The 14,062-nt window shown below is 44.1% G+C and overlaps 1 pseudogene; it reads left to right on the top strand.

The window, feature by feature from the left end:
- The first annotated feature begins 6,172 nt into the window (after window positions 1-6,172).
- On the top strand, window positions 6,173-6,911 carry LOC143696275 (uncharacterized; annotated as a pseudogene).
- The last annotated feature ends 7,151 nt before the right edge of the window (window positions 6,912-14,062 follow it).

The raw sequence follows: 14,062 nt of genomic DNA on the forward strand, positions 1-14,062 counted from the left end.
TTACTACAGTTCAGGAGATATTACCCACACCCATCGGGGTGAACCTTACTCTAGTAAAACAATTATTAAGACATGAAGACCTAGGGAGCATTCTCAAAGAAGTAAAGGAGACTGGAAAGAAAACTTTAATCACAATCCACCATGATGCTGAGAAGATAGGGAAAGTTTTAAGTAAGGGATGACATGACTCACCATTGGTGGGAAGTACTTTTTGGATGGTCCCCTGTGGATGCTGACAGTCTGGTCAGAGAGAGTCAGATAAACTTTCCCAGGCATTGCTCTGGGGAGTTTTGAGAAAGCTCAGAGAAAGAATTAAAACAATCTTTTATCTTTGCAGCTGGTGTTTTGAATTTGTTATTTACTTGTAAGATGTTCACTAGAAGGGTGCTATTTCTAATTAGCCAATGATGTGAGGGGTGTTTATTGAGGACCAATCAGGTCCAGCTTTGTCGGAACAGTCTATAAAAGAATGTGATGGCTAATAAACTGGGCATTTGCCTTCTGACAACATAGGAGTCTGTGTCACTTTATTCAGCCATCCCTAATACAAGTGACAGTCCTCTACTGCCACTGGGATCTTAAATATGTTGTGTCATCCTATAATAGTGCTTTTAGTTTTAGTTTGCATAAGTCTAGTTTTATTATTGTTTATGCTTATTTGGATTGTTAGGATAATGAAAATATAAATGTAATGATCACAATGCTTGAAGCACATGAAAACACAATAAAAAATATTGCGGTATCACCTAGAAGGCAAAAGAATTTTCCTATAGTTTAGAAAAGGGGGGATTGATATAGGCTTAAACAGATTATAGTTGGCTGTGTAATCAGGGGTTAAACAGACTATAGTTTATAGTGTAATCAAGAATAGATGGTTCTTTTCCTATATTGTTGTGTAATCAAGAGCAGATGTTCCTCTTTCCTATACTTTAAGGGGACTTTCTATACTTTAAGGGATCTCACCTATTGTTGAAGACTGAACCAGTGCTCAAAAAACTGGTAAAACCTGGATCTGTGATTTGGACCATGACAAGAAGCCTTGGAGAATTGCAGATGTGAAGAGTGCTAAAAGTGCAGAAGCACAGAACCATAGAAGCTGATTGACATACAAAGTGAGAGCAGGCAGGGAGAGGTTATGGATATGTATAGGCAATGATAAATATGTATGAGTTTAAGTGCATATAATACAGAGCATCTGCTCTGCTGGACACACACAGCTTTTAAGAAGTGATTCCCCTTGTGTCCAGCGCTGAATAAACAAACATATCTACTTCATTAACCTGCTGGTTGCGGAATCTCTATTTCCACGTGCCAGCCTTTTGATTCCATGGTCCCCACAGTGTCACAGGAGTTTCTTTGGTTCTCTGAGCTTCTGTGTGTCACAATGGATATTGGTTCCATGGGGCCCCAGTGTCATAGGAGCTTCCTTGTTTGCATGTGCCCCAAAGTGTAACAGCCATCTCCTTTTTCCTGCAGCAACCAGCAGCAAACCCCACTGCCAGAGTCAAATGCCTGGGAAGAAGGAGACAGGGGGGACATTTGGAGTGATGGATTTTGTCTTCCTAGGTCACAGTGATGTGGGGTGGGGCCCTGCTGTCCTGGAGATGGCTGAACACCAGCCTGCCCATGGGAAGGGGTAAGAGACAGCAACCTCTGCTCATGGAACTACAACAGCAGAGAGGTCAGGCAGAAGGCTGGATTTAAAAGACTGTCACCAGCACAAGAAACATCAATTTGAGAGGAAATATGTAAGCTAATATCTTTATGAATAATTTGATGGATAAAGGGATGGGTGTTAATATCTTTGAAATGGGTGGTAATATTTCTACTGACTTTGGCCAGCAGGTTTGTTACTGGGTGGGGACAACTTGACTCCTGAAACAGACAAGGATCTGCACAAGCCTGAACTTTGAGGCGAAATGCCAGGTTCAAGGAGGAATATGGGGTAGGCAGGTTGAGAAGGCTGTGCCTTCCTAGTACCTTGTCCAATGGGAAGAGGACAGCATGCAGCCGGGAGTTTAGGATAAAAAGAGGCTGCACCCTCAGAAACCTTGAGAGAGAAAACCCTGCAGCTGTGTGCCCTAGTGAACTCTCTCCCTTTATTCACATAAAGTGGAAGGATTCCTCTGTCTCATTTGTGGACCTAAACCTCTGGCGTTTGTGGATTTTCCTGGCAGTGGTAACATGGAATCTTATGAAAGCAAGAGTCCAGAGTTTCAAGGCGCAGCCTCATAGAGACCATTGTGCACAATATAGCACTGGAGACCATTGTGTCACAATGGGAACACATGGAACAAAGGCTCCATAGTGACACAGCAGGGCCTCATGGAATGCTGGAGACCATTGTAGCACAACTGGGCCTCATGGAACTAAGGAGATTGCTGTGGTACAATGGAATCTCAAGGAAACAAGGGTCAGTTGTTAACCCAAGGCTCTGCTTTGGCAAAGTAGGGCCCACAGGACACAGGTGCCACCGGGACATTGCCAGCTCTTGTGGAACCCAGTGTCCACTGTGACACAGCAGAACCTCATGGAAACATGGGGACCACTGTGACACAATGGAATCTCATGGAAGCAAGTGTCAGTTGTGAACGCAGCATGGCCTCACAGAACCCAGGGGCAACAGGGACCCTGAGCAAGGGGCCATTGTGACACAGCGGGGCCTCTTGGAACCCAGGAGAACATTGTGGGTCCATCGATTCTCACAGAAGCATGGCTCCATTGTGGCAAAGTGTGGCGTCACAATGGTCTCCTGGGTTCCATGAGTCCTTGCTGTGTTTAGAATTGACACTTGGTTCCCCAAGATTCCATGTCATCACTCTGGTCTCCTGTGATTTGAGGCTGTGCTGTGTCACAATGGACACTTGCTTCCACCAAGGCTGGAGATGTCCCAGTGGCACCAGGTTTCCGTCAGGCCGTGCTTTGTCACAATGGGGCCTTGGTTTCATGAGAATCCATCGCATCGCAGTGATCTCCTGGCTACCATGAGGCCTTTCTTTGTCATTGTGGAACCTTGCTTGCACAAGCCTTGGCAATGTCCCAGAGGCACAGGGGTTCCATGAGACCCTGCCGTGTCACAATGGGCCCTTGGTTCCATGAGATTCCATTGTGTCACAGTGCTCTCCTAGGTCCCATGAGGCCTTGGTCTGCCACAGTGGTGCCTTGTTTCTCCTAGGCCTGACAATGTCCAAGTGGCACCTGTGTCCCATAAGGCCCCACTTGAATAAAGTAGAGCCTTGCTTCCATGAGATTCTACTCTGTCACAATGTTCTGCTTGCTTTCACGAGAACCTGATGAGTTGACAATAGATCCTTGGATCCTAGCGATTCCATTGTATCATAGTGGTGTCCTTGGTTCCATGAAGCCCTGCTGGGTCACAGTGGAGCCTTTGTGCTATTCATTTTCATGGTGTCACAATGGTCTCCAGTACTCCATGAGGCCACGCTGTAAAACAGTGGACCCTTGGTTCCATGAGTTTCCATTCCATCAGGATGATCTCTTGCATTCCATGAGGGCCTGCTGTGTCACTATGGAGCCTTTGTTCCATGTGGTCCCATTGCGACACAATGGTCTCCAGCGCTCTATGAGGCTGCACCATGAAACTTTGGACACTTGCTTTCATGAGATTCCATGGTGTTGCTATGGTTCCCTGGGTCCCATGAGGCCCCTCTTTGTAACAATTCAGACTTGGTTCCATGAGATTCCACAGTGTTACAGTATTTACTTGGTTTCTTGAGAACCTGATGTGTTGACAGTTGTCCGTTGGCTCCTTGAGATTCCATTCCATCACAGTGGTGTCTTTGGTTTCATAAAACCCAGGTTTGTCACAACGGAGCCTTGGTTTTAGGATATTCCATTGCAACACAGTGGTCTCACCACTATGAGGCTGCATGGTAAAACAGTGCACACTTGGTTCCATGAGATTCCATTAGGTAACAATGTTGTCCTGTGTTCCATTAGACCAGGCTCTGTCACTATGAACACTTGCTTGCACGAGCCTTGGAAATGTCCCATCAGCACCTGGGCTCCATCAGGCCCTGTTGTGTTGACAATTTACTCCTTCTTCCAGGACATTTCATTGCCTCACAATGGTCTCCTTGGTGCCATGAGGCCCCTCTGTTTCACAACAGGGCCTTGGTTCTGTGAGTTTCCATTGGGTCACAGTGGTCTCCTGTATTCCATTAAGGCTGGCTGTGTCACCATGGTCACTTGGTTCCATGGGCAGTGGCAATGGTGACAGTGGCACCCCACAGTCTTACAAGTGACAGTTTGTTCCATGACATTCCATGGAATCACAACAGTCACTTGGGTTCCAAGCAGATGCCTGGTGTTGCCACCGCTTGGGGCGTGGCGTCCCAGGTCGAGGACGGTTCGGTGGCAGCGCCTCTGCCACATGGGCCAAGCACACGCATACACCAATGTGGTGGACAGTAACTGGCATTTATTAACAGTTAGGCAGGGTCATTTATAACAGGGGGTAATGGTCAGTTAACGGTAAAAGGGGAGGGGTTCCACCTAAGCGTAACCACAATATCTTGAGACCTCACCATATCTCCCCACAGCCTGGAGAAGGGGAGCTCAGCCCAAATATCCTGCGGGTCCCTGGACTGGTGTTTTTTGGAGGAAAATCTTTGGATCTTGCAGGACTCCAAAGCCAAGCCACAGATGCCCCTTGGGACGTAGCAGAGCATCATGAGAGCCAGGAGATCCTCATAGAAGCCAAGAGACCATCATGGAGCCAAGGCTGCAGTGGGTCACAGAGGAACCTTGTGGAAGCCAGGAGAGCAGTGTGAGGCTATGAAACAATATGGCACCAAGGTTTCACAGGGACTTGACAGAACCTCATGGAATCAAGGAAGCATTGTGAGCCTCTGGAATCAGCATCTGCAAGAGGGGGGACAATTTTCTGCTCCCTCCTGGGATGTTGGTGGACAATAAAGCCTGAGGCAGCCTCCCAAGTGTCCACCTGTATCATTAGTGTGGGTGAAATCTGGGGGGATGCTCTGTCAACCCTGCTGCTCCTCCTGGCTGGGCATGGAGCTGCTGGGACACTGGGGTGTGAGGGGAATCCTTAGTGGTGTGCAAGGAAAGGTTCACCACAAGCAGCACTGGACTGAGATGTGCACGTAAAGTGAGATAGAAGAGAAAGCAAGATAGCAGAGCAAGTGACACAACAAATGCCATCAAGAGCAAGATAACAAGTTTTAACTTGCAAACAGCAAAATTAGCTAAAACCAGGTTAGACTGAAGAAGCACCAAGCATGGGCTGATGATACAGGTAAAAAGTTCTACACCAGCTGCACCCAGCCCCTCATTCCCCAAAGAGTTGAACATGTCTGGATAGCAAGGGGTGTTACTCAAATTTCCCACAAACTGCACACACCTAGGTCAAAAACATCCCGATACTCAACTGAGGGTTCTGTCTTCAGAAATTCACAAAAGATCTCCAAGTGCAAAAAGAGGAAAGTGTTTTAGTGTTTGTGTGTATCTGGACTGCCTGGGAAGGGACATCTTTGGAGTAACTAAGCAGGGCCTCTCAGACAGATTCATCACTTCACCCACCCAAGGAAGTGAGGGGAAACACAACAAGAGTTGTGTAGTTGTGTAAGGTAGTTTTTACCTCCCTGTTGTGGTTTTTGGTCCCTTCACAAAAGAACCATTTTAGTGTGTGTATCTGTACTGTCTGGGAAGGAGAGGACACCTTTGGAGTAACTAAGCAGGGCCTCTCAGGCAGCTTCATCCCTTCACCCACCCAGGGAAGCAAAGGGGAACACAACAAAGGCTGTGTGATTGTGTAACTTAACTTATCTCCTTGTTGTGGTTCTGGTCTCTTCAGAAAATGAGTGAAAACCTCAGTGCAAAAGTTAAAGCTGAGTTTTGCCAATGTATTTGGCATTGCTTGCTAAATACAATGCCAAACCAGGAAGTTTGGGCAGAGAACTAGTTTAATTTAGAAAATGTTATTGACAGAATATGTTCTTTACAACATGAAACAAAATTAAAACTGGCCAAAAATAAGATCATCCTCTGCTCAGTTTTGGGAGCTTGTCTCACAGCAGTGATAGAGACCTGTTTTAAGTGAAGAAGTGAGGAAATAGCAGTAATAGATTCCCCATAAAACCTAGTTGAAATTTTGCAAAAACAATTAAATGAAGATAGAAACAAGATCTATATGTTGCGAGCTGCCCTTAGAGAGGAACATGTTAAGAATTCACATAATACTGATTCTTCTACAGAGGCAAAGGAAACTCCTCACATTAAACAGATCTATCCCCGTAAGGAACTTGAGGTGGTAAAAAATTGTGGGGAATACTGCTGTCCTCACTTGAGACCCTTGGTTCAAACAGAATATAACTATATTAATGATGAGGATCTTGACCCACATATCACAACTAAACAAATACCGTTCAGTGCTACCGAATTAGCTAAGCTGTAAAAAGTATTCAGGCACCTCCCACAAGAATCGGAGACAGAATATGTCTTCCGAGTGTCCCTCGATGGTGGAGATCAAATTAAATTAACCGAACAGGAGGCCACTGGGGATGTGGAGTCTTCTTAACAACAGGAGATCAGGAGATAAGTGTGATGCATGGTCCCTGACACAGGGTGCATCCTTCTGGGCCGGGAGAATGAATCCTTTGGAAAGGGGTGACCCCCTGGCAATCGTTGACACCACCGACCAGCTCTTAGAAAGTGTCCACAAAGCCGCCTGCCTGCAAATCATCCATGAAAAGAAATTACATCCTGGTTTTGAATGCCCAATGCAATTACCTGTGAAGCCAGAACTAATGACCCCTTGAATTTGTGGGCTTCCAGAAACGCTTAAACCTACAGCAATGACTCTACAGAAAACCATAATGGCTTCAAGTCCTGTAGAAAGACTAGATAAGATTCCTCAGGAACTCTACTGACCAAACTGGAACTACTGATCCTGGCTTCACTCCATACTCTTCCCCCTCACAGTCCTCAGCTTCTCAATCTGATTCACCTGCCAGTAACTGTAAAGTTTGGACATGGGGTGAAGTTGCAGTAGATCTGATTAATTATTGTAGACAATATGGACCTATAAAAACCCCAGAGGAGAAATCAGAGAAAACAAAAGGTGTTTGGTTTATTGGGGCTCTTCACAGTGAAAATATAGAGAAAGGAAAACAGATCTCTAGCCGCCACCATTGGTGGTTGTTAGGAATTAAAAAGTGGGTCCCCAAAGAGGTGATGGATGGTTTGCCCCTTGATAAATTGCAGAAAATAATAAAAAATTAGCACCAAATTCATCGTCTCAACCCAGTGCACCCCTCACTTCTCAGGAACCAAAACTAACCCTCCCCCAGCCTCTCCCACAGAACACGAGCAGCCAGCCAAAATTAACCCTCTGCCAGCTTCTCTCTTAGAATCCAGGCAGCCGAACCCTCCCCCGGGATTCTCAGAACATGGGCAGTGAACCAAATCCAATAGAGTTTTAGGGAAACTAATCTCTCTGCCGCTTACAGGTGGGCAAAGGGGCGGAGCTTGGGTTTATTTAAGAATGCTCACTAAAAATAAATCAGGAGATATATTAATCACAGCTATCATGGGGCCCAAAAGAGTACTAGTAACCTTTTTGATTGACACTGGGGCTCTCTGCACTAACAAAAAAGGATGCCCAGAGGTGTGGAATTGTTCCAACTAAGAGACAATGCTGTGTTCTTAATGCTCTGGGAACTACAGAATCTATGAATGTTGCCTTAGCCAAACTGACGCTCCCTGGAAATGAGCATCAACTAGTCATCAAAATGGTAATTGAGAACATTCCAAATAATTGATTAGGAATGTTTGTCCTTGCTGGGAGGCAGTGGGAAGACTCTGAGGGATTTCTGTGGTCTTTTGGCACACTGCCACTTAACATTAGGCTGCTTCAAACCGCACCCTCCCTACCCTATAATCAAACAACTCATGTAAAACAATACCCTCTACCTTCTGGTGCCAGAAAAGGTATCAAAGCGGTTCTACAGGACTTGAGAAACCAAGGGGTAACAATTTACACACATTCTCCTTTTAATTCACCCGTATGGCCAGTCTGAAAAGCCAGTGGAAAGTGGAGATTAACAGTAGATTTTTGCAGGCTTAATGCCAACACAGACCCTCTTACAGCAGCGGTCCCAAACTTAGCTGAATTAATAACATCAATTCAAGAAAAGGCTCACTCAATCATGGCAATGGCAACTATGGATGTCAAAGACATCTTCTTTATGATACCTATACAGCCAGAAGATATGGACCATTTTGCCTTCACTTGGGAAAGGACAGCAATACACTTGCACTAGGCTTCCCCAAGGCTACAAACACTCCCCCACTTTGGCCCACCATGGAATTAGAAAAAAATACCCAAACCAGATCCTGTAGCTGATAATCAATACATTGATGACATTCTGGGGAGGGGGGCAGAGGGTTGAAATAGAGGTAGTAGAAAAACATCAGCAGAAAATAATTGCTCACTTAGAAAGTCTTGATTTGCAGATTCTCCCAGAGAAAATTCAGAAGCCTTCTCAGGAAGTGAAGTTTTTGGGAATTTGGTGGAAAGGAAGGAGGTATGACATTTATTCCACCCGATACCCTAACCTCTTTAGATCAGATTCAACTGCCTGAATTGAGGAAAGATCTCCAGCAAGCTCTAGGACTATTAGTGTTCTGGAGAAAACACATCCCAGATTTCTCAATAATTGCTAGGCCACTTTTTGACTTGCTGAGGAAAGGGGTGAAATGGGATTGGACTCCTTCTCAGGAAGAAGCATTGCAATGACTGATTTTTGAGGCAACAGCTCACCAAGCACTAGGCCCTATCCATCCCACAGATCCCTTTCAGGTGGAATGGGGATTTGCCTCCTCAGGGCTATCAGTATGCATTTGGCAGTGGGGTCCACTGCCAAATGGTTTTTATTCCTGTGGTTTCAAAGATGCTGAGAAAAGATACACTACCTGGGAAAAGGGATTGTTTTTGGTTAGCTTAGCTCTCCTAGAAGAGGAAAAAATTGCACAACAGCCTATTGTATTAAGAGACCCTTTCAAAGTTATCAAAATTGTCACTAATGGGACCCCCCTCGCCTGACGGGGTAGCCCAAAGGGCCTCAGTTAGAAAATGGTATGCTCAGATGGAAGCCTATTGTAATACTGTCTCAATAATGGAAGATGCAGCTAAAAATCTAGCAATCCAAGACACTGAGAGCCTGGTTAGCAGCCAAGATGAATCTCCTCTGTAATCAAAGCTGCCCTTCCTTTCTCCCCTGAACAAGCAGCAAGTTCTTGGTTCACAGATGCCTCTGCAAAACGGGAAGGGAAGGTATGGAGATATAGAGCAGCTGCCTTACACATTTCATCTGGTGAAAGAATCATTACTGAAGGGGAAGGCAGCGCTCAGGCTGGGGAACTCATAGCTGTGTGGAGTGTTTTCCGATGTGAGGCACAGAACATTCCTCCTGTCTGCATTTACACCGACTCTTATGCAGTGCACAAAGGTTGTACCGAGTGGCTTCCTTTCCGGCAGCAAAATGATTGGGAAGTTCACAGAATTCCAGTGTGGCAAAAGGAAAAATGGCAAGAAATTTTAGATGTCGCAGGCCAAGGAAATTTTGCTGTTGGTTGGGTAGCTTCTCACCAAACAGATGGAAATCCAGCAGGAGAGTGGAAGAATAGAGCTCATGAACTAGGAAGACTCAGCCCCCTGAAAAAGGAACAAATTACTGAGGACTGGGATCAACTATTAGAATGGCTGCATGTAAAAAGACAGCACACAGGTGCAAAAGATTTGTACAAAGAAGCTCATGCTTGTGGTTGGCTGGTTACCAGGGAAATGTGTAAAACATGCGTATCAGCCTGCAAGCAATGTCACAGGTGACTGGAGAGACATCCTTTAGAAGATGACCCTCTGCATTTAAGAAAGGGTAAAGGCTTATGGGACGCATGGCAGGCAGACTATATCGGCCCCTTTAAGAAGTCAGGAGGTAAACACTTTGTGCTAGTAGGAGTAGAAATTGTATCTGGGTTGGTTCAAGCTGATGCTTTGAAAAGAGCTACAGGTGATAATAGTTAAAGCTTTGCAGGGGTGCTTTGGAACTTTCCCAAAGCCACAGGAAATTCAATCTGATCACAGGTCCCACTTCACTGCTAGAGGTGTACAGCATTGGGCAAAAGGTGAAGAATTAAGTGGACATTCCATACCCCTTACTACCCTCAAGCTAACGGGATCTTAGAAAGGACCAATGGTTTTTTGAAAGGACTTCTGAAGCCACGGGAGGGAAATTGGGACATTCCGCCATGGGAAGCTGTTAAAAGAGTGAACAGAGTAGATGGGGGGTGAATGGATGTCCCAAAATCACTGCCTTTTGCCCAACAGCTCCAAGCATCATTCCCACACTACGGGGACCTGACGATTCAAAAAATCCAGCACATTACCCTGGGCAACCTGTTCTGGTGGACCTCCCTACTGTAGGGGAAGTAGCACTAGTGCTGAAAACCCCTCTGAATAAATATGCATGGGTAGCCTGTGATGCTCTAGGGAAAGAGCTCGGATAAATATATGTGGGATAATCCCATCATTTTAACTCTTTTCTGCCCTCAGTGGAAGGATTTCTGTTGTTTTTACTTTTACAGAAGAACCCTGAGGAACATGAAAATCATCTGAACCATGATAACACTGGTGATATTTTTCTGCATCCTACCCCAATTCCATGGACAGGATCCTGCTGAGTGGTTGTGGTCTGAAGCTACCCTCCATCCCACTAATGTTCTAGGAGCGTATCCCAAGGGTGGCCACCCGAACCTACAGCCTGTAGTGCTGCATGACTCCCAGGTATATGGTCCAAGTGAGTGGGGATGGGATCAGAAGGACTGGACTAGAACCCTAACTGGAACAACTGGTGAAATGATTGTGGTAGCATGCAGAAAAATGGAAGGATCTCTCTATGAGAAAGCCACCTCCATTACAGTTTCTGGAAATTTTATGGAACCAGGTGGGAAAAATGATTGGGATATCCCTTCAGCGAGACTGTGTCCTACAAACAAGTGGGAGTGTGCCAAACAAATTCCCCTTACTCTGTGCTGCTGCCAGGAGTATGTTGGTAGTTACATTCTAGGTCGCAAAATGAACAATGTTGCAAGTACAAAGGATAGTAAAAATGAACCAGTTGATTGCTGGCATAATTTTACTTTAACTAAACCAACTTATGTGACATGCCGCTGACAAAATAACTTGACCAACCCGTTAGGTTGAAAAGGCTTAGTTCATAAATTTAAGATAGAGGCTATAACAAAACCCACACTGAGTACCGTAGTTACATCCCAGTGGATAGAAGGGACTGAGAGCATGAAGCCCACACTGAGTACCATAGTTACACCCCAATGGGTAGAAGGGACTGAGAGCACAAAGCTGACATTGAGTACAGTAGTTACATCCCAGTGGGCAGAAGGAACTGAGACTACAAAGCCCACATTAAGTACAATAGTTATACCCCAATTGGTAGAAGGGACTGAGAGTCCCCTTAGTCAATGTGTTACCGAATGGCCTTGGTCCCAGGCTTTTGTTCACTTCGCAGGAATGGGAAAAACAAAAAACCTGGCAGCTTCAAGGGGTAGTGGGAGAAGAAATTACCATAGGGTGCTGAATGATTAATGGAACTACTTATAGTAAAGCAATCTCAATCAGTGTTTGGACAGATCAGACAAATAAGCGCGAACAGGTTTGTACGCACTCAAGCACACAAGACTGTTGGCACAATTTTACATTAACACAAACTGCAGAAGTAGTTTGTCTTTGGTCCAAAAATACTGAAGGCCTTTCTCTTAAGTTCATAATAAATGCTATGACCCAACCTTCTTCTACCACCACTCCAGCCCAACCATTGCTTTATGCTTAGTCTGAGAATTTTTGAAATTGGATCGTATATAATCAGGAAAACTGGTCAACAACACATGTTGTTCAATCCGTCACGGTCTCTTAAACAAGTCAAATTGCTGATGCAAAACAATGTCTCAGAAATTCAGCCGGCCTGTTCGCCTTTTTTGCAGACTTCCTTTGAGGGTTGGACCACCTGGCTGTGAAAAGGGAGCTCTTTTAAAAAATGGATGCTAAGAGACATAACTGGTGTTGCGGGAACAGGTTTGGGAATTCTAATCATTGATTCAGAAGTACTAATGAATAAATTAGCTGCCACAAATAGAGATTTGACTAAATTTTAACAACCACTGCTGTGTTCCCAAAGCCAATAAGGATGACTTATTGTTATCAAACACATTACCAAATTGGGAGAAGGTAAATGTAAATGATGACAAATTGGTAATTGATGCACTCGGTGCTACACAAAACAACCTTTCTTTGGGTCTTAGCTGTATCCAGGCACAATTGTCGATGCAGTCAGTTTCTGCCTCAACTATAAGAGAAGGAGCAGAAGGAACTTTTCCTACTAAAATTCGGAAAATAATTTGGGACAGGGCCACTGATTTTGAAAGAGAATTCCAATCTTGGTGGAACTTGGTGAATTTTACTTATGACCCAATTACAAACACGGCCACAGCTCTTGTGTTAACCATACGCAATGCCTCAGTGCATTTGATATTTTCTATTATTGCATTAGGGCTGAATCATAATGGAGCTATTCTCTATCCTTCTGAACATAGATAATGGGGCCATCAAATTGGTAAAAAATGGCAAACAGTTAATTTGGAATCTTCTATTGTCCGAGAACAACGAGGGTTCATCTGTGAAAGCAATGCAATTATAGCTCAAGACATTTGTTTGGACACAGAGCAAAACGTCATTTTGAAATTCATCCTAACAAGACTTCTGAAACAGTCCTTATATACATAGGCAATGGGTGTGCATGCTTTAGAACTGCTTGTGATATTGTATTTATAGAAAATGTAGTCGTGGACACAAAAATAATTTGAATTTTTGTGCTTGTAACTTTATCAAAACTGCAAGATGTGATTTTTCTTATGAAGCTCCAGTTACCTCTCGTCACCTTTTACAATCCAATTAAAGACTGATTCACAAACTATTACCTACTCCCATTGGGGTGAACATTACTTTGGTAAAGCAATTGTTGCTTCACCAGGACTTAATCGAAATATTAGAGAAGATCAAGAAGAACGAACAGAAAGCCCTGGTAACTGTTCATCACAATGTGCAAGAAGTACAGCATGTCATAGAGAGAGTAAGAAAAGATGCCGAGCACAGGTGGTGGGACACTCTTTTTGGGTCATCACCTACTGCCACAAGTGTTCTGAACAATACGTGTCATCCAATCATTATCCTTTAGATTCTAGTTTTGATTGGTTTTATCAGCAATCTTATTCATTATGAATTGGAGAATGATGAAACAGTTAACAAAATTGAAGTTTATAATTAATGCACACAACTTGGCTGATGTCCTCTTCACTGTAGACATCCCCAAGACTGTTGACACAAGGTGATTATAAATTAGAGTATGTGTTTTGAAATAATCCTCAATTTTCTTTTGTGATTTTGTGAAAATTACTTTTGATTTTTGGTGATTTGTTTTGAAAAAATTATTTTAAATACTTATTGTATTTGTTTATTGCTTTATTGCCTTTGATTATTTGTGATTTGTTTGGATCATTTGAAGAAATTGTTTTAAAAGAATATTGTTTTAATTATTATTAATTATATTTGTTTGTTTCCCTTTTCACCTTTTTCTATCTTTTCTTTTCCTTCTTTTCTCTTTCTCTCTCTACATACTGTCTCTGTTTTCTGGGATATGCTACCAACGTTTGACAAGTCCTGAAGACTTTGCAACAATACTACGGAACCCTGCTGATGAAGACCTTTGGAAGATTGTCATGAGTCACCGGCTGGTATGAGATCATCTGAAGTTCCCCTCATTTACCTCACGACCATCCATCCCCAGGACAGACATCGGGACCCTGAGGATCCTGATTGGAATTCTGGCCTGCCAGTGGTGGATGAACACCAAAAATCCTGAGGCCCCTGAGCAGAATTCTGGCCTGCCAAGTGATTGTTCACAGCTGTGCCTTCAGTGACTGCTTCTAGCAGGGCCTGCCAAGGGGCGAC

The sequence above is a fragment of the Agelaius phoeniceus genome, chromosome 32 (assembly GCF_051311805.1).
Source record: "Agelaius phoeniceus isolate bAgePho1 chromosome 32, bAgePho1.hap1, whole genome shotgun sequence".
Classification (NCBI taxonomy): Eukaryota; Metazoa; Chordata; class Aves; order Passeriformes; family Icteridae; genus Agelaius; species Agelaius phoeniceus.